This window comes from Meriones unguiculatus, chromosome 14 (assembly GCF_030254825.1).
Source record: "Meriones unguiculatus strain TT.TT164.6M chromosome 14, Bangor_MerUng_6.1, whole genome shotgun sequence".
Classification (NCBI taxonomy): Eukaryota; Metazoa; Chordata; class Mammalia; order Rodentia; family Muridae; genus Meriones; species Meriones unguiculatus.
Genome location: NC_083361.1, coordinates 43896599 through 43918889, shown reverse-complemented (window position 1 = coordinate 43918889; position 22291 = coordinate 43896599). Strand labels below are relative to the sequence as shown.

At 37.6% G+C, this 22291-nt stretch overlaps 1 pseudogene; it reads left to right on the top strand.

Annotated features, from left to right (window-relative positions):
* Positions 1–1147: 1147 nt before the first annotated feature.
* LOC110562722 (large ribosomal subunit protein uL10-like) overlaps positions 1148–22291 on the top strand; it is a 38162-nt pseudogene continuing 17018 nt past the window's right edge.

Here is a 22291-nt window from a genome sequence, read left to right as displayed (position 1 = left end):
TTATTTTTAAATTTCTTATCCGTTTAAATTAAAAAATAAAAATTGTTGGAAGTAGTTATAGTTAAGATTTCTGAGTTAACAAGATGAAATAGACTAAATTCAACAAAGTCTTTACAGATAGAATAAAATGTGACCAGAAGAGTATTTCTGAACATAGTGTGCCATAAAGCACTAAATCCATTAAGCTTTTTCTACTTTTTCATTCTCAGCCTCAAAGGATATGTACATATAGTGAAAGCACAAATACACACCCTGACCCATTTACCTTCCTCTTTGCTGAGAAAAACATGACAAAGAGAACCCGAGGAAGGAAAGTTTTTATCTTGACTCAGAGCCCAAGTGGTAAGGAAATCACACTGGCAGGAGCTGGATGCAGCTCTGCATGCTGCTCTCCTAGTCAGGAAGCCTCCCCGTGAAGAGACCCCACTATGGAAATAATTATAACAAAACCCCCTCATGATTTCAAGCATGCAGAGAAGTAGTCAAAGGTTTAAAGTTTTTTTTTTAAAGCCATATTGAAAAACTCAGTTACATGCAGTCTGCTTCCCTGAAAATCAACGAAAAGAGTACTTTTTTCAAGGCATTTTTCTATTGTAGTATTAAAAAAATCTAAAAATATAAATAATTTTAAAAAGTGGAAAAAATATGAAAAGCTACATACACCACCACCACCAGCACAACACACACACACACACACACACACACACACACACACACACACAATCTACTGTTTAGCTTCCATGGTACCAGAAAATACTGCAAGCTGCTAAGAGAAGGAAAGAAATAAATGGTTCTATTTGGTTGTATTACCCATGAACTATAACAATAACCAGAACAGCAACATATACTTAAAGATGCAACAATCAGCACTCACATGTCATGGGTAACCAGCAGCTGTCTAATTGTGCCTATTCCACAAGAGAGAAATTATGTTTAATACTGAAAACCTAGCTAGCTTCCCGGAGCTAATGAGACCATAGACATTAGACAGAATATACTACCACCACTTAAATAAACCAGCATTATTCCTTGCTAAATTCTCAGTATTACTTTTATACTGACCCATAAGTGTGGCTAGCACCCTTCAACAAAGCACACTTTCTTTGTAGAGAATTGAGGCTGTTACAAGAAACCGCAACTAAACACAATGCAGAGATGGATAGATCGTGGGGAACACAGCAGCAGTGGAAACATCTACATCACAGTTCCTGCATCAACAGCTCAGGGAACATTATGCAAAAACCCAGAATACCAGGACGTGAAGGTCTTCCAGAGAGAGATGCATGGACGAAGCTTCAACAGTGGCAGTGTCAAAAGACATATTAATATGAAAGGTAGAATATTTTTTGGTGTCCCACGCCCAGACAAAGAACTATAGGCAACTAATGACTTCCAGGGGGAGGATTAGCCTTTTCCAGGAATTATCCTTCTCTCTTTATTGGTTATCCAATGCAGAGTGTTCATCTTTGAAACCACACATATGCAAACAACAAAACCAGACTCAGCGGGTTATATTTACACATATGTGTGTAGCAATAACGATAAGAGAAAATGAATGTAGCAATAATAAACACAGACAGAGGCTGTCAACTGGAGAGTGGAAGGAGGATATGGAAGGGGTTAGATGGAGGGTAGCAGGGCTGGAGTGTAGAAAAGATGGAAGGAAACAATGTAGTTCTACTTCCATTAAAAATATTTAAATAACAAACAACCTACAACAGAAACATAAGGCAAATTAAAAATAGAGTTTTACAGTATGATGCTCCGCTCAGGTGTTTGAATCACGAAGCCCCAGCTGGAAAACTCTGGTGATTCTCCCCAGGGCATTTTGGGTTTTCTGAGCTCATTCCCAAACTCTTTCAGGTTAGAAAATTATTATTATGCCATAAATATTTATGAGTACATGTACATCCTGGATATTTCTAGGTCATATGAACAGAACATTAATTTTTATAAATAGTTTATAAATCAAAATATTTCATATTGCTATAGTTCATTGGACTTAACAAAATGATGTTTTAGGTGACACAAGTATAACCAAGAACATTGAGAAAATTTTAAAATACTGGAAAGTTTAGTTAAAACCCAAATAATTTTGTGCACTAAGAATTGGATAGAGATAAGCTATCTATAATTGGTGTGAGATTAGCATATCAATCTTGTATGATTACTCGGTTGAAAAACGGAAGATGTTTTACAAAAATGAATATGAATATAAATATCAATGTTTAATGCCAGAGTAGATAATTTGTTCCCAGTTGCTATAGAGACCTTAAAAAGTATATTAATATCATATTTCATATTTATCCAACTCTTTCTGTGGACTTTAAATCTTTCTTGGTTCCACGAGGTTGGTTTCATATAGCAAACTGACAGAAGAGGGTATCATGCAGTTTCAGGCTTTGAAGGAAAAAGAAAGCTAAGTTTGCTTGTTTTCTTTGTATCTCAAGAGTCGGTTTTCTTAGGCTGAAACTACAGTTGAGTTGGACTATCACACAAGAGGCTATTGATATAAAAATAGCATAATGCAGAGTAGTGGGTTTTCTTTTAGAAATCTGTGTGTGAAAGGAAAGTGAAACTGAATTATTTACATAAAAATATTGTAGTTCATATCCACTAACTTCAAGAGCATGGTACTAAATTATTTTAAGGAAATATTATCCCTTTATGCGCAGCATAATGATTTCCATTATGGCATTGATGTTATATCACACTTGAGGTTCACTGAAAAGTAAAGCACTTGGGTAAGATTGTTGACTACTCTTCTCCCTGGTAGCATGCCTAGTATCTGGCAGCACTATGTGAGTTAGCAAGTACAGATGAAGGGTCCATGTTGGCAGCTGCCAGTTTTCTCTAGGTCCTATGATTCAAGAATGCGGTTTCTGTAAAGGCCTGAATGGTCATGGCTGCATTACTCTGTTGTGAGACTCTAATCTTGCATCTACACCACAGGCAAAACAAGGAGACCAACACCAGAAGGCCTGCTAACGCTCCCATGCCCGCCCATTCCTTCAGATGATTCATGGCTGCAGCAATCTATGATGATAATCCTGTGGCTAGTCCTGTGTCCACTCTGGTAGAATTTACTGTGACAATGGCCACTCTCAGCTGCTCCATCGTAGTATCGAATTCTCCAGTCCAATTACCTAAAATATAGCTAGACAATTGTTTAGACAGATTTGCAGCACAGGAAAAATTCTCATGTTGTATGCTATTGACACAAAGTCCAGCATACTTCCATTGACAGCCAAGTTGAGCGATTTGCCATAGGGTATCAATTTGCTCCTGCACGAGGTCAATCCTCTGATTGAACACCATCAAGCCTCCTTTTAGTTGAGCACTAATTCCTTTTTGTACATCTAAGGCATGAGCTACATTGGCTAAAAGATTATTCAGGGTCTGAGCGGTCTGCACAGTATGACTCATGGCTAATGCCCCGGTGGTAGCTCCAACAGCCGCCAATGAGATGGCAGTAACAATGGCGGCTGTAATTCCTAGATCCCTTTCCTGTCTGAAGAAAGTCATAGCGTGAGGGGCATCAACGGGCACAGGCACCCAGCGAGGCATGCAAGTAACCAGGGCATACCTAAATTCAGGCCTTTACAGCCATTGAAGCAGGACAGTCTCCCCAAGCATGGGAGCTAAAATGTTACGCTCAGGATGCAAGGCTAAGCACTGCACTCAGGGTCAGCCGCTTTGGACCCAGAGAAGAGCATGTCTGATTGCATGCGGGTTGATGCCCCAGGTCCCGCCTCTGAGAAAAAGGTATCAGATGGGTCTGATGCTCTTTGGGTGGATGACACCTAAATGAACATCAGTACAAAGTCCCAATTTATTTCTAATATCAGAGATCAGACCTCTACTCTTGCCTGATGTGTCTAAATCAAAAAGGGGGAACTGTAGAGAGCTGCGTAATGCCGCGCCTTAAAGATGGAGCTGGTTTCCGCCTTCCACCTTCCTGATGGTAAGTGCTCTCTGTCACAAACAACTCCATATTTGGCTAAGGCTGAGGATCTGGCTTGCTTCCATGTATGTGGACCTATCTGCATTGCCCACGTGGCACTCTGGGGCTGGCTACCCAGAGGCTATTTAAGCTGTGGGCTGGCTTTCCCCAGGGTCAGATGATTGTTCAAGGTTCCTGAATAAACTGCATTGAAAAAAAAAAAGAATGTGGTTTCTGAACTGCCATGGGCTACATCTGAGCAGGGGTTCTAGGTTATCTCCATGCATGGTACTTGGTTGGAGTATGAGTCTCAGGAAAGACCCCCGTGCTCAGATATTTTGGTTCTGTTGCTCTCCTTGTGGACCTCCTGTCCTCTCCAGATCTAACTATTATTTCCCACTTCTTTCGTAAGATTCCCTGCATTCTGCCCAAAGTTTGGCCATTCAACATCTGCTTTGATAGTCTGCAGGGCAGAGCCTTTCAGAGGCCCTCTGTGGGAGGCTCCTAACTTGTTTCCTGTTTTCTTCTTCTTCTGGTGTCCATCCTCTTTGCCTTTTGGAGTGGGGATTGAGGGTTTTAGCCAGAGTCCTCCCTCTTGATTAGTTTCTTTAGGTGTACAAATTTTAGTAGGTTTATCCTATATTATATGTCTATATGAGTGAGTATACACCGTGTGTGTCTTTCTGCTTCTGGAATAGCTCACTCAGAATGATCCTTTCCAGATCCCACCATTTACCTGCAAATTTCATGATTTCCTTGTTTTTCATTGTTGAGTAATATTCAGTGTCCAAGTGGGTTCCATAGTAATAGGAACAGGGACTGCTTCTGACATGAACTGATTGGCCTGCTGTTTGATCACCTCCCCCTAAAGGGGGGAGCAGCCTTACCAGGCCACAGAGGAAGACGATGCAACCACTCCTGAAGACACCTAACAGACTAGGATCAGAAGGAAGAAAAAGAAACCCTCCCCTAGCAGTGGACTTGGGGAGGGGAATGTGTGGAAAAGGGAGAGGAAGGAAGGGATTGGGAGGGGAAAAGGGAGGGAACTAGAGGGGGGATACAAAGTAAATAAAGTATAATTAAAAATTTAAAAAAAGAATTGTCTATGAAAAAAAAAAGAATGTGCTTTGTAAGCAATAGTGCCTTGCCGTTCAGCTCTGGAGATTAATGACAAGACTGACAAGATATGCCGCTATTACAATAGTACTGTGAATGTTATAATTGTAACCAATTACTTTATACTTGCTTTTCAAGACTGAACTGATGTCTATTACTGTTGTCCAGACCCAAAATCCATGGGTGGCTGGGTCATAGACTTTAGCTGAAAGCCTAATTTTGTTAAGATGTTATAATTATAAAATGCCCCCTCCCACACAAGTCCTAAGTTTTATATCCATGGACTGTCCCTTCTTCAGCTCTTATCAGAAAACCTTGTTCTTGCAGTAAGTGTTCATCGATACTGAAACCCACAACTGGTCAGTGTTCAAGAGAATAAGTGGAGTGTTCAGCTCTAAATTGGACATGTGTATCGCACCTTTTTTCCCCAGTAAAGATCAATGATCATTATTGTAAAGAGAAAATAAAAAGTAGTAAGAACTAGAGGTTGTGCATATGTGCAGCAAACAGTATTTGCTAGACCTGACAGTATCATTGTGCATGTGAACCCAGATGTTGGAGGTCATTCTGGAATGTTAAATGTTTTCAAAACATCCATTAAATATTTAAAACCCACATCACAAGACTATAGAAAACTTCTGTACACCTTTTTCATTAAACTGGATTTTTTTCTCATTGTGAAGTCGGCTCAGTCCATCTTGGTTTTACAGCTTGTGTTAGTAGACCTCACATCTAATTTTCACTTGAGCACTCACATACTTAGCATAATGAGGGGCTTTTGTACCTTAGGAAGGGATAGCTCCCTAAGCAGGTAGTCCCTGTGATGTTGTCCAGTAATGCCCCACCTACTAAGATTTCTTACAAGCACCTTGTATCAGTTAAATCATGCGCTTTTCTCTACAAGGTAGTTTTCTTCTACATCCATTTAAGAACTAGGCACAGCTGGGAAGATGACTAAGTGGAGGAGATCTTGCCCTTGTGTGAGGCTTTGTTCAGCCCTCCACACAAGCCTGAAGAGTAAGCCAGTCAGAAAAACAGCTCTGTTGAGAAGGGAAGGGATGTAAACGGCTTATTTGTTTTACATTAAAGTTATTACACTAAGCTATCGTTTTTTCTCAATGTCCAGTTTTTTTTTTTTTCCAGGCTAGTCTTAGTTCTTCAAAGCTGACTAGATTCTCCGTCATCAATAACATATTTTTAAATAAGGAACCCCACCAAGAAATTTTCTTCAGCTATGCAATAGCCTCTGGTTCAGAAATCATTTCTTTCATTTATTTTCTGACTTGTCCTGATTTCCATGCCCACAGATTATGAAGAATTTGAAACCTAAAAATGTGTCCTTTTTTCCATTTTCTTTCTTTTTTAAAATTTATTTTATTTTTAATTATACTTTATTTACTTTGTATCCCCCCTCTAGTTCCTTCCCTCCTCCCCTCCCAATCCCTCCCTTCCTCCCCATTCTCTAGGCATGCCCCTCCCCAAGTCCACTGCTAGGGGAGGGTTTCTTTTTCTTCCTTCTTATCTTAGTCTGTTAGGTGTCATCAGGAGTGGCTGCATTGTCTTCCTTTGTGGCCTGGTAAGGCTGCTCCCCCCTCAGGGGCTAAAATGCTCAATCCTCATTTAGAAAGGCAAAGAGGATGGACATCAGAGGAAGAAGAAAACAGGAAACAAGAGCCTCCCACAGAGGGCCTCTGAAAGGCTCTACCCTGCAGACTGTCAAAATGTGTCCTTAATATATACTTAAATCTTACATTACACACACTCCTCTGGTTTTCTCAATATTATAAACATAATAATTCAGTACTAATGCATAGATGTGGATTTCATTAGCTTCAAATTATATAGAAGATTTAATTCTGTGATTAAAACTTTACCTGAATTAAATTAAATGTTTTTCTAATTTGTTTCACTTTAAACATTGCTACAAAGACAAATGTTCTATAGTTTTTTATGTGTATGTGAAAAACCAAAAACATTAAACGAAAGTTCTCTAGAGTTATTGCATCAATAAAAATTCCATGTCAATATTGTTTCCAGCAGCCAAAAACCATGAAACTTTGCATGCCATTTTCCACTTTTGAAAATAACTTCTTGTCCTCCTTAGAGTCATATATTCCACATTTCTGATGGGGTTGAAATTTTTCTTTACATTTAAAAATTTCAAATATAAAAAAAATGTTGCATGACAAAGTCTATCATTCAATGATCTCCATAAATTGGCTGTAAAATATCACAATAACCTAAACAAACAAAATTACACTAACAATACCATTGAATCTGCATGGCCAAGGAGCATGTCTGAGTTTTATAAGCTCATGGGCCTACTTGAAACCCCACCAGCAGAAAGAGTTTGATTGCCATTATTGCAGACTTGCCACCACAGCACATTCTGTCTGGAAGGTTGCTAGTGCAGCACACAGGGCTCACAGCTAAGGAAGCTTGTTGACGGCCATTGTGCTGTAGCAGCTTTCACAGCATAGTCCAACTCCATGAAACCTAGTGACTAAGGAGTTTTCAGCTCAGCTTCAGCTTAATTTCTCTGCATGTGGTGTCGTTAGCAATACAACCTCACTATCTAGTTTTTTGTTGGCAAATGCCAGTGCCAATGTCCTGTTTTGTTTGATGGGCCGTTAAAGTCAACTGTAAGACCTGGGGTCTCACAGCTCAGGAGTTCAATCGCACCCTTCCCAGAAACTCCCCCAGACCAAGACTCGTTGCAAAAGCAAGAGGTTTATTAACCATTGTACAACGGGGTCACCCCTGCCGGTCAGCAAAGAGTGGCACCGGGAGACAAAGGCCTTTAGGTTTTTAAAAGAAAAATTGCGGGAAATTTGAAGTTCTAGTTTTGGCAATTTAGGATTGGATGAGGAAGCTATAAAGTAAGATAATTGGTTAGTCTTAGGTGCTCAAGCTTGGCCAGTCCTGCCAAGTGTGGATGCAGCTGCAGTTGAAGGTGGGGGTGGTTAGCTCATCCTTGAAGATTAGGGCTGCGGGCTCTTGGCTGGAGGTCAAAAGCTACTCAGAAGAAGTCTAGGTTTGTTGCTAAGAAACGCTATCTCAAGGACAAGGGTCTGGTCGTTCTTTTGCTGAGTAAAGGTCATTGCTTGCTTGCCCTTTTTTTATATTTGTCCTCACAGATAGGGTCACATTTCTTTACTCTCTGGAAAGGTACTAAGAGGCTTTAGCTTAACCTGGACCTAAAACTCAAAACTATAGGCTTTAGAGGACATATAGGTTACAAAGTTAGCCTAACCCTTTCACAACAACTTATAGGGAAGTTGCCTACTATTGGCACTAGAATTTTCCTTTAATAACCTTATGGCATTTGAGGCAACTTTATCAACCCATGCTGTGTACTTCTGTCTACAGCGCTTTAAAAAACACTTTGAGATTATTACTCAGCTTTTTATATTCCATAACTTAGCATATAACATACATATTTACTCTTTTTACATTACATTTTTTGATATTGTATTGAATATCACTGAAGTTCTGTAGTCATACTTTGTTGATGTTAATTGTAATATATTAGATCTCCTTGTAGTTATCTGTTTCATCTTTATCAGTATTTGGGTCAATGATAGCTCACATCTAACTATGAAATAAAATAATTGTGAATAACTCTTGTCTGCACATATATAAAGTGTCTTTCAGACAGTAAACAGATATTTGTACTGTATTAATGCATATTTGATATATGTGTAAATATATACACATAGACAAATAAAGGGAGAACTGTGAACCTAGGCTTATGCAGACATATATAAACATTAAAACTGTTAAAGTAGACATTAGACACAGTTTTAAGTTATTAATATAGCTGTTATTTATAGAATTATTGATTTATTGGAGAAAATGTACAGCTTTATTAAATTTAGTAAAGTAGCTTTTATGTGAACTCCGAGATTAATATTGTTATGAAGAATTGTAAACACAAAGCAATGATCTGGGTGGAAAATGTTGGGAATGAGCATGATATTTTCATGTTGGTAAACACATTTCACATAGAAATGAACATCAGGGATCCAGCCACAAAACTGTGTCAAGTTTTTGTTGCTGTGATAAAATGTTTTTTATAAGCCACAGAAAAGGTTCATGGTTTTCATAAGTTTCAGTCCAATGTCTGAATGGGCATACGTGGCTCAGTAATAGAATTCTCACTTACCAAGAACACACTCCACTCATTCCCCTTCTCCACTCATTCCCCTCCCCAAGTCCACTGGTAGGAGTCCAGTTTTTAAGACAGGAGGATAACCCCAGTGGCATCAGACCAATGAATTCCCAAAGCCAGTTACGTCCCCAGTGTGAGAAAATGCAGATGAGCTCAGGATATACAAATAAGGACAGAATCATGTATTTTTGGCTTAATTTATATTTCTTCTTATCTTTTTATCTCATTACATCTGGATTTTCTTTGTATTTATCACATTCTCTGTCAGTGCTTATTAACAGAAATAACTTTAGTTAGGCTTGCATAACTGGTGTCAACATTAGAAATATTTTTACAAAAGCTGTTACAGATTATCAGGAAGAACTCAACAATGGCTCTGTCTTCTACACATTCTCTTAATTTTTTTTTTAACACATAGCAGCAGCCACTTTATGTGGTTCAGAAGTAGAGTGATAAGAAAAGCAATTTTCTTGCTAATATGATGTTTTCATCTAATGTGGAGTGACTTACACTTACATGTGGATATTAATAGATTATTCCAGATAGCAGTAAGTGTGATGAAGAAAATAAAGCTATAAAATGGACTAGAATGCAGTAAATTAATTTACTGTAGCAAATTTTGTTCCTCCAGTAAGCCACCTCTTTGTATATAATTATGTTTCCATCAAAATGTGAGGTATGATCTCTCTCTCCAGCTGTCCTTGACTCAGCCCACTAAACTTGACAAGTGTAATGCCCCTGGTAATATAAGCCAACCCTGACAACAATTATGTTTGAAATTTTCTGACATGTCTCCGCCATCCCAAAAAGACACGCCTGAATAAAGCTAGAGGGTAAGTGCCTTCCAATTTCAATTCATGATGTAAAAACACCGTAAATATTACAGCTGGCTAAGCTGAAAGCCATGGCACCAAGTCACAGAACAAAAGGACAGCACAGAAATAATGCCACGTGCAACGGTGCAATTCCAAGCTCTTTCAGGGTGTCTACGGAGCAACAATTTATTTCCAAAAAGTACGAACACAAAGTGGAAAAAATTTAACCCTTTAAAGAGGAGAAATGAGACATTTAGTGTAGCTCAGTGTGACCAGTTGTGCTGAAGGGAAACACCCTTTTATTGCGTGGTAAGAATTACATATTATTTCTTTGATCTTTCTCCTCAAGAAACACAATTCTAGTCTCATAATGAAAAAAGCATCAAATAATCCAGATCAGTACTCCCGAAAGCAGGTCTTGACACCAAATAAAGAAACCTGAAAAACTGCCATGGAAAAGAGAATATGAAGTAGGTAGAAGAACTAAACATAACAAGGCTTCTTGCAAGGGATCCTGGAGCTTAGAAAGTACCTGATGAAGGTAAAAACTAAAGTGTGGCTTGTAGCTAGATACAATCCACCAATCACTGGCTTGCTGAGTGTGCCCACAGTGTTCTGCCTGACATGTCACCAGTGGTAGGATATGGAAACTCAGCCTTCTATGACACACTGTGAAGCCGAAGTCTTGTGTTTCTCTATCCACAACAGCCTCTCAGCTGCTCATAGAGAATTAGACTCTCCACTTCCACCACTCATCTGGGGAACTGTGAATGACGATATTCCTATGAAGAGGTGGCAGAGCTGAGTTGGAGGGAGATGGAATTTTGGAAGAGAGAGATGAATTTTAAATACTGATTTGCTCTCTGCTAGATTTAGCTATATGTTTTTTTTTTTAAACTGGAGACAGAACAATTATAATGAACACTATATTTCTAACCCTCAAAATATTAGATGATAAAGTATTAAGTGCAAATATATTTAATATGTAATAATGTCTATAGCTACCATTTCATGGTTTTCTTACTGACATACACTAACAAGAGAAGGGGCTAATGGACTGTGACTGGAATAACTGCACTGTAAATCCAGGAGGCTATGAGCTCCTAAAGTTGGTCACCACTTTAACTGACCAGGGCCTCAAAGAGCTTTCTGAATATTGCCTGAAGTTGGAATATAGCAAACGGTGTTTTAAGGTTTTTACTGGGTTTTATATGATGTCCACTAGTGTGGTATTGCCAGATTAATTTAATGTAGCATTTTTGTCCTCTGTCATTTCTGATTGGTCTCCTCCATGAGTTCCCAACTTGGCTTCCCTCTAAAATGGACTATCACTGATCAGGTAAAATAAACCTTCCCAAGCTTCTTTCTATCATGCTTATTACAGAAGCAGAAAGAAAACTAGGACATGACCTTAGTGAAAAAAGGATCATCTAATTATATTAATTTTTACATCACAGTCATGAGGATATCAACAGAATATTTATGAGGAACAAAGGGCTTTATTAGTTACTGTTCTGTTTTCCTTAATATGGAAATTTTTGAAAAAAAATCATAGTTGAATTATTCAGGGTTCTCTAACAGAAAAGAACTGGTAGAACAAATACACACACACGCATTACACACATATGGGATCTGTTAAAGTGACATACAGTGATCCAGGTAGTCCAACAAAGGCTTTCTCCCAGTGGACAGGCCAAGAATCCCATGGGTTTCAGTCAGCAAGAGCGGATGCCTCAGCAATAACAGTCTAGGGCTGGAACCCTGAAGGATTCTTAAAGAACTACTAGTCGTTTCTGTACATCAATGCAGCAATGCCCAAGAAGTAAGCTTCTAATATCAGTGAAGAAATAACTCCATAGGAGGATAGATGAACTTTCCAAAAATGTCGAATTGCTAGTAGGTAAAAAGCGAAAGTTTCTTCCTTTCAGGTTTTTTGATGTAGGCTAATACCAGAAATTATGCCTCAGATTCGCAGTGGACTTCTTATCTCAAATAATCTCAGCAGGAAAAATATCTCACAGGCATACCCAGCTGTTTGGGTTTTAGTTGATTCTAGGTGTAGTGAAGTTGACAACTAAGACTGACCATCAAAATTATTTTTTGAAATTTTCTGATATAAAACTCCGTCTTTCATCAATAAAATTTCAAACAAAAAAACCAATTTTAAATGAAACTGAAATTACTGGGCTAAGAGAAACCATGGGTTATGAAAGGAGGTGTGACATGAACAACGTAAATAGGACATCAGGTGAGGAAAGCAGAAAATTCATGAGGTACTATTGTCCAGTCCTTTCCCTTCAGCGGAGCTGTAAATCATGCCCAATATCCTTAAGAATTCAGTTTAAAAGCAAATAATCAAATTCCTATTATCAGCAAAATAGAAAATGTATCATACACACAACAAGAACCAAGTAATTCCACACAATGAGTTTAAACAAAATTCTCTAAAAGATCATAGATCAGTACAAGGAGATCAGTCCTTTCAGGAGATCAGATAGTCCTAGTCCTTAGCTTTTCTTAAGCAAAAGACGCAGGCATCAAGTTTTAAATATCCCCTCTTAGGGAGATAAATTATAGTGAAAGTCCAAAGCACTTGTAGTGAATTCACCTGACTGTGTAATCTTACACAGACTAGAAAAATGTGTTGAAGTTCAGGAAAGAAGAAATGACATCATATTGCTTTAAAAACACATTATCATTGTTCTCTCTCTCTCTTTCTCTCATGTACTCTTTCCTGATCTTCTCCTCCTCCTCTACCTCCTCCTTTTCTTCCTTCTCCACTGTCTATTCTTTCTCATTCTCCTTCTCCCCTTTTTTGTGTGTGCATGTGCACTTGTACATGTATGTAGGTAAACAATGTTTTAGAAGAAACATTGTTTCTTTATTATGTTGTGATTGTATGGTACCAATAAATAATGGATTAAAGTCTCGTATTAATTTTATATGTGGTAAACATTCTTAGACAATATAACATACATTCAGTAATTTCACCTTCACAACTGTAGAGTAGATACCTATCACTTAATATGGTGTGTGTGGAATAAATTGCTGAAGGTAAAAACATTGTGACTAAAATCTAGGTGGCCTGACTGCATAACTACTGTCTCAGGCAATTATGCTTTTTAATTAATAGCAAACAGATTTTGTGTAGATTTAAGAATATATGCCTAATGTTTAAAAGGAACGAGTAATTGAAAACCCCAAAGGCCATGTAGGCTATTAGAAATGTAGATATTGATCCATACAGGCTGCCGTTAGTGAATAGGAGTCTTAAGGCATTAAGAGAGCAAAGTTGGCATTGAATTGTTATTACAGTAGACTTGCTTCTTTGAAGTTTTCATTAAGCATATGTATTTGGGTCAGTAGCTTTAACCTCTGTATTTGGTAAGCACCCAACCAAAACAGAACATACAGAAATTTCTGTCCACCAAATTAACCTCCTTTTACAGGGGCCAAAAGACAACAGTCACTGCCCTTGAAAACCATGCTCACAATGTAACATCAAGGTTGAGATTAACGTTAGCTTTGAAACCCGTTCCTACCAATGATAATCTTTTGTCATTAACATTGAGCAAATTGGTCTTGAATACCCAACATATGTCTAAGGATCCAATTTAGTGGCTAAATTATGTAGTAATAACTTAGCTTAACATCTGGTTAATGTACTGTTCAAAATGAATTTCATTTTAATAGATTTAAGCTATATAAGCCTCCTTTGGGGAAGAAGCAGATACATTGAATTTTTCTAAAAATATAATGATAAGTGTAATAAATATTTAAGATTTGGAATAATTTTTAGAGAGGAATATATCCATATTATGCAGATATAATACATATAATACATATATGTACATATAATACACATATACATATGTATGTGTAACATTTATGATCACAACAGATACCTACAGTAACATAGTTTTCTAAAATACACTCTGTGTAGATTTCTCTTTTTGTTAATGAGACTATTTGGGTGTCACAAAAATGAGGAAACTATCCTGCTTCATTTTTAAATGATTTATTTTGAGTAAAAATCAGTCTAGCTTCATAGCTGATTTAACAATTTTATTCATTATATTAAAATAAATATGACTTTGTAAGTGACCCTTCAGGAGATTGGAGCAGAAACAGAGACTCACAGCCAAACTTTGGGCAGAGCACAGGGAGTCTTATAGAAGAAGGGAGAGATAGAAAGATCCAGAGGGGACAGGAACTCCACAAGGAGACTAACACAGCCAAAATATCTGGGGCTACGAGGACCTGCAGAGATTGATGCATCAACCATGGACCATGCATGGAGAAGACCTAGACCTGCAGATGTAGGCCATAGGCTGCTCAGTCTCCGGGTGGTTTCCTTAGTGTGAGGGGCAGTCTCTGACATGAACTTAGTTGCCTGCTCTTTGATCACTTTCCCCTGGTGGGACAACCTAGCCATCTCACAGAGGAAGAGGATCCAAGCAGTCCTGATGAGACCTGATAGGCTAGGGTCAGATAGTAGGGAGGAGGACTTATCAGTGGACTAGGGAGAGGGACAGGAGGAATGGAGGGTGGAGGAGAAGGAGCGAGAGTAGGACCAGGGGGAGATGAGGGAGATGAGGCTACAACAGGGATACAAAGTAAATAAACTGTAAAAAGTTATATATATATATGTATGTATGTATGTATGTATACACACACACATACACACACACACATACACACACACACAGAAGGCATTATAAGACCAAAAAAAAAAGATGCTGATTACATTCTAAAAAATATTTGTATTACTGTTTGGTTTAAAAACAAATTATATAGCCTAGGTAACTTACACACCAATCCTACCATTGCACTTGTATCAACTTCATGGAATTTTGGTATTTATTAAAATGGAATAAATGATGTGCTCCATCTGTAATGATAAAAAAGCTCATATCAGTATTATAATTACTATGTGGATAAGACCATTAACTGAAGCTGACTCATTCTGAAATTCCAGATATTGCCATGATCTGTCTCCTTGCCTCTGTAAGAAATTGAAGGTTTCAATAATAGTCTGGGTTTGAGATTCATTTAAACTTCTTCAATCCATTTGCTCACCTAGCTTCTGCAGTATGAACCAATTTATTTGAGTGACTGAACTATGTTCTAATTATAGGCACTTATTAATACTCAAATTCAGCTGCTCTAAATACAGAGTGGAAGAGGATAGAGAGCCCAAAGACAGATTTTTCCCTTAATTTAATTACTAAATATATTTTGGGAAAAGTAACTGATGAAAGGAGATATATGTATAAAGCATTATAGGGTGCTTGGATAGTAACATATCCAGCTGAAAAATAAAACAAAGGAAACTACAACCAGAAGAGGAAACATGTAAATAAAAGTCAGCTTTTTTTCTCTATAACCTTGCTGTACATTCACAAAGCATTATAAAAGTAAGCAATGGATTTAAAAGTCTAATGATTTTGGAAAACATATACATGTTCTTAATCTTGAAATAGTGAAAAGGTCTCTAATTAGGACTCAATGAATACAATCCAAAAGGAAGGCATTTTGCTGTTTATTAGAACTAAATCCAAATCAGGGTCTCAAAAACGACCAATAAAGAAAAAAAAAAACAGTTAAGCCAACGTTTAGAAGAATTTTTTTTTGCATAAAGAATTTCTAAAACAAATTGTAAAGCATTGGCACAGCAAATGAAACAATTGTCTGAAGAAAAAGCCTAAAGAATAGGAAAGTGTTGCCCTCTCTGATTATTCAGCAGAGGATTAATATCTAGGAAATACAAAGAATCTCAAGAAGTTAAACACAGGAAAAGCAAATAATCTTGCTTATAAGTGGCTAAATCAATGGAAACAGTCATCCTTTAAAGTTTCAATGACAACACCCCCCACCATACACACAGAAATATTTACCATCCTATGCACAAGAAAAATTTTAAATAAAATGACACTTAGATTCCAACTGACCCCAGGCAGAATGGCATCACCCAGAAATCAAGTGACAGAAAATCCTGATAAGGGTATGAAAGGAAATTTTGGGTATTATAAAATATAGTACACAGTGTGGGAAACAGTATGAAGGGTCCTCGGGAGCCCAAACTGCCATTTCCATATGCTTTGCCTACACTATTCCTGGATATATTCACCAAAGAATCAAGGTCAGCATGGATGAGAAATATTGCACACCCATATTTACCGATGCTTCATTCACAGGATGTAACTTACAGTCTCAACGTAGGCGCCTATTCCAGAATGGATAGATAAAGAAAATGTGGTTTATATACACAACATAATAATAATCATCTATAAAGAAGAACAAAACCTTGTTGTTTACTAAAAAAAAAAAAAAAGTTGGGACTGGAGATCATCCTTTTCAGAGAAATGAACCAGAGTCATAAAGAAATCACACTTCTTTTTGTATGTGGAATCTCAAAGGAAAAGAGCATAGATCAGTTAGAGAAGAACAAGGGGACTGAACTCTGAAGCAATATGTACCTGGCTGGATCACAAACTCTTAGGTTTCAGCTAAAAAGCTGTTTCCTTTGTGTATGGCTATCACACACTTCTTACGACTTTTCATATCTTCTTGCAAAAATTTAACAAGAATTAAATATTTAGCATATTGTATCAAAACCATCACCGGCTGAACAGTTGTTTGAGGATAGCTGGCGCTCCCTGCTGAGAGTGTGATGGACCCTTTAGTTTGGGGTATGTCAATGGTCCTTTTGTTGAGGGGGTTCAAGGTTGAGTTCCCTAAATGATGAATAACTGCCCAATACAGCAGAATGCTCTTTGGGCACTCTTACTGTTACACTGGCATGTGTATGTAAATGTCCTTACTTTTTAGTGTTTTGGTTTCAACCTATGATATAGTTTATTGTCTATTCTTTCCTAATATATGCTTAAAACCTAATCTGAATTTTCAGAGAAAATATAGGTAGAATAGCTAGAGACCACCTATGAACAGGTGTGTGACTTACACACAGACACTCTATTATGTACTGTATTTAAAAAGCAAAGGAAAAAAATCAAAAAGGAAAAACAAAATAAAGCAGAACAAAGCAGAAAAGTGCAGCATTCTATATATTCTTCCGAATCACATAAAAATGTCATTTCTCAATTTGTGTTTGAAATTATTATTCCATCTTATTAGGATGCTCTAGCTATGTGGTGTTTGGTGAGTTGTTATCAATATATTATATATTATAAACTGGAGAGTGCTCTTCCAGGTGACAGGGCCATCTACCATGTCACTCAACCTGACCAGAGTGGGCATACTTCCTCCTCTCAGGCACTAGAACTAATCATTTATGAAGTTGCAAACAGTCATGACAAAGATCTAGGTGATAAAACACATAATGGATTTTTATAGACGTCAGGATTACGCAGCCAGTGGTAAACATTTCTGACAAGCCTTTTTCTATAGTTGAGCATGACTGAATGTGATGCTCTTCTGTCTGTCTCAAGGATGGATGTGTCAGTTTTCGCCTGTGATACTGTGACAGTAAAATAGATCCACTGAATAATTGTCTCAAAATTTCTTCAGATGCTTTTAAAGCAAAATCTCTCAAATTAATAAAGTAATAAAAGTACTACATCTGAGAATTTTAAATTCTTTTTTATAAAATTATATATATATATATATATTCAATGCAGTTTATTCAGGAACATTGAACAATCCTCGGACCCCGGGGAAAGCCAGCCCACAGCTTAAATAGCCTCTGGGTAGCCAACCCAGGCGTGCCATGGGGGCAATGCAAATAGGTCCACATACATGGAAGCAAGCCAGATCCTCGGCCTTAGCCAAATGTGGAGTTGTTCGTGACAGAGAGCACTCACCATCGGGAAGGTGGAAGGCGGAAACCAGCTCCATCTTTAAGGCATAGCATTCCGCAGCTCTCTACAGTTCCCCCTTTTAGTTTTAGACGCATCAGGCAAGAGTAGAGGTCTGATCTCTGATATTAGAAATAAATTGGGACTTTGTACAGATGTTCATTTAGGTGTCATCCACCCAAAGAGCATCAGACCCGTCCGATACCTTTTTCTCAGAGGCGGGACCTGGGGCATCAACCCGCATGCAATCAGACATGCTCTTCTCTGGGTCCAAAGCGGCTGACCCTGAGTGCAGTGCTTAGCTTCGCATCCTGAGCGTATCATTTTAGCTTTTTATTATAAAATTATATTTTATTTGTTTCCATTTTTTAATAATTCTTAGGATTTAAGCTGTGCCATGTTGTTTGATAATTACTTGTTAGTCACATGAAATCCAGATGGAACCTCCCCACTTGATTTTGTAATATACATTGAATTCTACACCCTAAATAACCTGGAATATCAAATATGTACTCTCTGACACCAGTGGCCAAGAGTAAAGGAGAGCCCAGGCTGAAATTCACTGTTTCCTTGATAAATAATTTGCCCAAGTTCTTAAAATTTTTCCCAGAAACACGTATATAACATTTAACTATACAAATTTTATTTTAAGCAATTTAGAAATGTTGCTGCTTTTAAAACAGCACTATAAAACATGAATTCTAAGGTTCATGCTTTTTTCTGATACCTATGGAGACTATCAAAGGAAGCTATACATCAACATATCATAAAATGCAGTCATGATGAAGGTCTTAGTGGTTCTAAGCAGCTCTGGGGTCAAGGAGTCTCATCTCTTTCCAGTATTTGATCAGTCTTGGGCTGCAAATTGCTTTGTGTCTGGTTTGGTATTTGTCTTGTAAATCAGGATATTTCATGAAAATAGAAACAATAAAATATGAACATATGAAATTTATATAGACTGATACTTTATTGCTAATAAATTGAAAGTTTCCTACAGACATATTAAGATTGGTATGACATCTTAAAATAATGAGGCTGAAGCCCATAAAGACTGGGAAGATATAGAGCTTTTGAGAAGAAAAAGAATTCATGGATTTGTGCTTGAGGCAAGTAACTAAACTATACAAATAGAGAACAAAGGACAAAATTGAAGAGATATTGCAGGAGATGGAACTCTGACATTTAGAACCCAGACCTTGGAATGACTTTGAAAAGATTAGTAGGTCTGGAAATGAACAATGATTTGGGGGAAATAGAATGTTTGGGATAGAAGGTTATTTTAATTTTCAGAAAAATAAATGATTATTATTAACTGTATTCTCAATTGCTTGCTAGAGAATTTCAGAAATAGTTAATTGTAATAATTTTAATTATTGCTTTTGGGTTTAACTATCACCAAAACAAGAAGTGGAGGAAAACGTGGATGGGTGCATTTTTCTTACATCTTTTCTCATTTACTAAGGCCATTTGCTATTACCCTTGCCAATTTCTACACTGACTGATTCTTTTTCTTTTTTTTAAAAAAATATTTTATTTTTATTAATTACAGTTTATTCACTGTGTATCCAAGCTGTAGCCCCCTCTCTCATTCCCTCCCAATTCCGTCCTCCTTCCCTCTTCTCATATGCAACTCCCCAACTTCAATGATAGAAGAGATCCTTCTCCAATTCCATCTGAACCTAGTCTATCAGGTCTCATCAGGACTGGCTTCATTGTCTTCCTCTGTGGACCTGTAAGACTGGTCCCCCCTCAGGGGGAGGTGGTCAAAGAGCTAGCCCATGAGTTCATGTCAGTGATGGTCCCTGTTCCTATTACTGGGGAACCCTCTTGGACACTGAACTGCCATGAGCTACATCTCTGCAGGGGTTCTAGGCCATCTCCATGCATGGTCCTTGTTTGGAATATCAGTTTCACAAAAGACCCTTGTGCCCAAACTTTTGGTTTTGTTGCTCTACTTGTGGAGCTCCTATCCCCTTCAGGTCTTTTATCTCCCTTTTCTTTCATAAGATTCCACACTCTGGAAAAAGTTTGGCTTATGAATCTCAGCATATGTTTTGATACCCTGCTGGGTAGAATCCTTTAGAGGTCCTCTATAATAGGCTTCTGTTCTGTCTCCTGTTTTCTCCCTCTTCCGATGTCCATCCCATTTGCCTTTCTGCATGAAGATTGAACATCTTAACCAGGGTTCACCTTCTTGATCAGCTTCCTTAGGTGTACAGATTTTAGTATGTTTATCCTATCTTATATGTCTAATATCCTCCTTTAAGTGAGTATATACCATGTGTGTCTTTCTGCTTCTGGGACAACTCACTCAGGATGATTTTTTTCTAGATCCCACCTTTCGCCTGCAAATTACATGATTTCCTTGTTTTTAATTGTTGAGTAGTATTTCATTGTATAAATGTACCACAATTTCTGTGTCCATTCCTTTGTTGACATACATCTGGGTTGTTTCCAGGTTCTAGCTATTATGAATAAAGCTGTTATGAACATGGTTGAGCAAATGTCCTTGTTGTGTACTTGAGCATATTTTGGATATATGCCTAGGAGTGGTATGGCTGGATCTTGAGGAAGCACTATTCCTAATTGTCTGAGAAAGCACCAGATTGATTTCCAAAATGGTTGTACAAGTTTACATTTCCACCAGTAATGCAGTAGGGTTCTTCTTTCTTCACATCCTCTCGAGCATGTGTTGTCATTTGAGTTTTTTATCTTAGCCATTCTGATGGGTGTAAGGTGAAATCTCAGGGTCGTTTTGATTTGCATCTCCCTGATGGCTAAGGACGTTGAGCATTTCTGTAAATGTTGCTCTGCCATTTGATGTTCCTTTAATTGAGAATTCTCTGTTTAGCTCTGTACCCATTTTTTTTTAAATTGGATTACTTGATTTGTTGCTGTTTAACTTATTAGGGTCTTTATATATTCTGGATATTAGCCCTCTGTCAGATAGAGGGTTGGTGAAGATTCTTTCCCAATCTACAGGTATTCATTTTGTTTTGATGATGGTGTCCTTTGCCTTACAGAAGCTTTTCATTTTCATGAGGTCCCATTTATTGATTGTTTATCTTAGAGCCTGTGCTGTTGGTGTTTTGTTCAGGAAGTTGTCTCCTGTGCCAATGAGTTCAAGGCTCTTCCCCACTTTTTCTTCTAACATGTTTAGTGTGTTCATTTTTATATTGAGGTCTTTTATCCACTTGGACTTCAGTTTTGTGCATGGTGATAAGTATGAATCTATTTTCATTTTTCTACATGTAGACATCCAGTTAGACCAGTACCATTTGTAGAAGATGCTATTTTTTCCATTGTATGGTTTTGGCATCTTTGTCAAAAATTAGGTGTCCATAACTGTGTGGGTTTATTTCTGAGTCTTCTGTTTGATTCCATTGATCCACAATTCTGTTTCTATGCCAGTAATGCAGTTTTTATAACTGTTGCTCTATAGTATAGCTTGAGATCTGGTGTGGAGATACCTCCAGAAGATCTTTTATTGTAGAGGATTGTTTTAGCAATTCTGGGTTTCTTGTTATTCCATATGAAGTTGAGAATTTTTCTTTCAAAGTCTGCAAAGAATTGTGTTGGTAATTTGATGGGAATTGCATTGAATCTGTAGATTGCTTTTTGTAAGATGGCCATTTTTACTATGTTAATCTTGCCAAGCCATGAGCATGGGAGATCTTTCCATCTTCTGATATCTTCTTCTATTTGTTTCTTCAGAGACTGAAAGTTTTTTTTTTTCATACAAGTCTTTGATTTGCTTGGTTAGAGATACACCAAGGTACTGTTGTAGGTATTAATATTTACTATTGATAATACCTTTTAGTTAATCAGGGGTTGTTCCTAAACCAACTGTATAACCAAATAACCACAGAGACTAGGATTTATTTAATTAACCTAGAGCACAATGCTGGGCAAACTGCTTTATCCTAAACCTCCAAGCCTGCATAATTTCCTACCATTCAGATTCATCCATTATACTTGCTTTTAGTGATATTTTAGGTCCAATTCATTTCTCCACATGGTTCTAAAACCTCTTCTGCAGATTCTCCTCCTCTCCTCTTCCATTCTCTTCCTCCTCCTCCCCTTTATAGATCAGGGTATCCCACCTTATCCTCTCCATTGCTAGGCATTGTGGCTGGTTGTTTTAATTGACAATAAAAAGAACAAATGGTGGCATGTTACACAAACTCGAGACAGGTAATGCTTAGGATAAGGATCACAATAAAATATCTGGATTGAAACCAGATAGTGGGATGGAGAAACCAGCATTTGAATGAACAAGGGTAAATTGTATACATTCCAAAAGAACGTTATACCAACAAAGGTACTTTAGGTCCTTTGTGGCTATTGTGAAGGCTGTTGTTTGCCTAATTTCTTTCTCAGCCCTCTTGTCTTTGATATACAGGAGTTGATTTTGTACCCAGCCACTTTA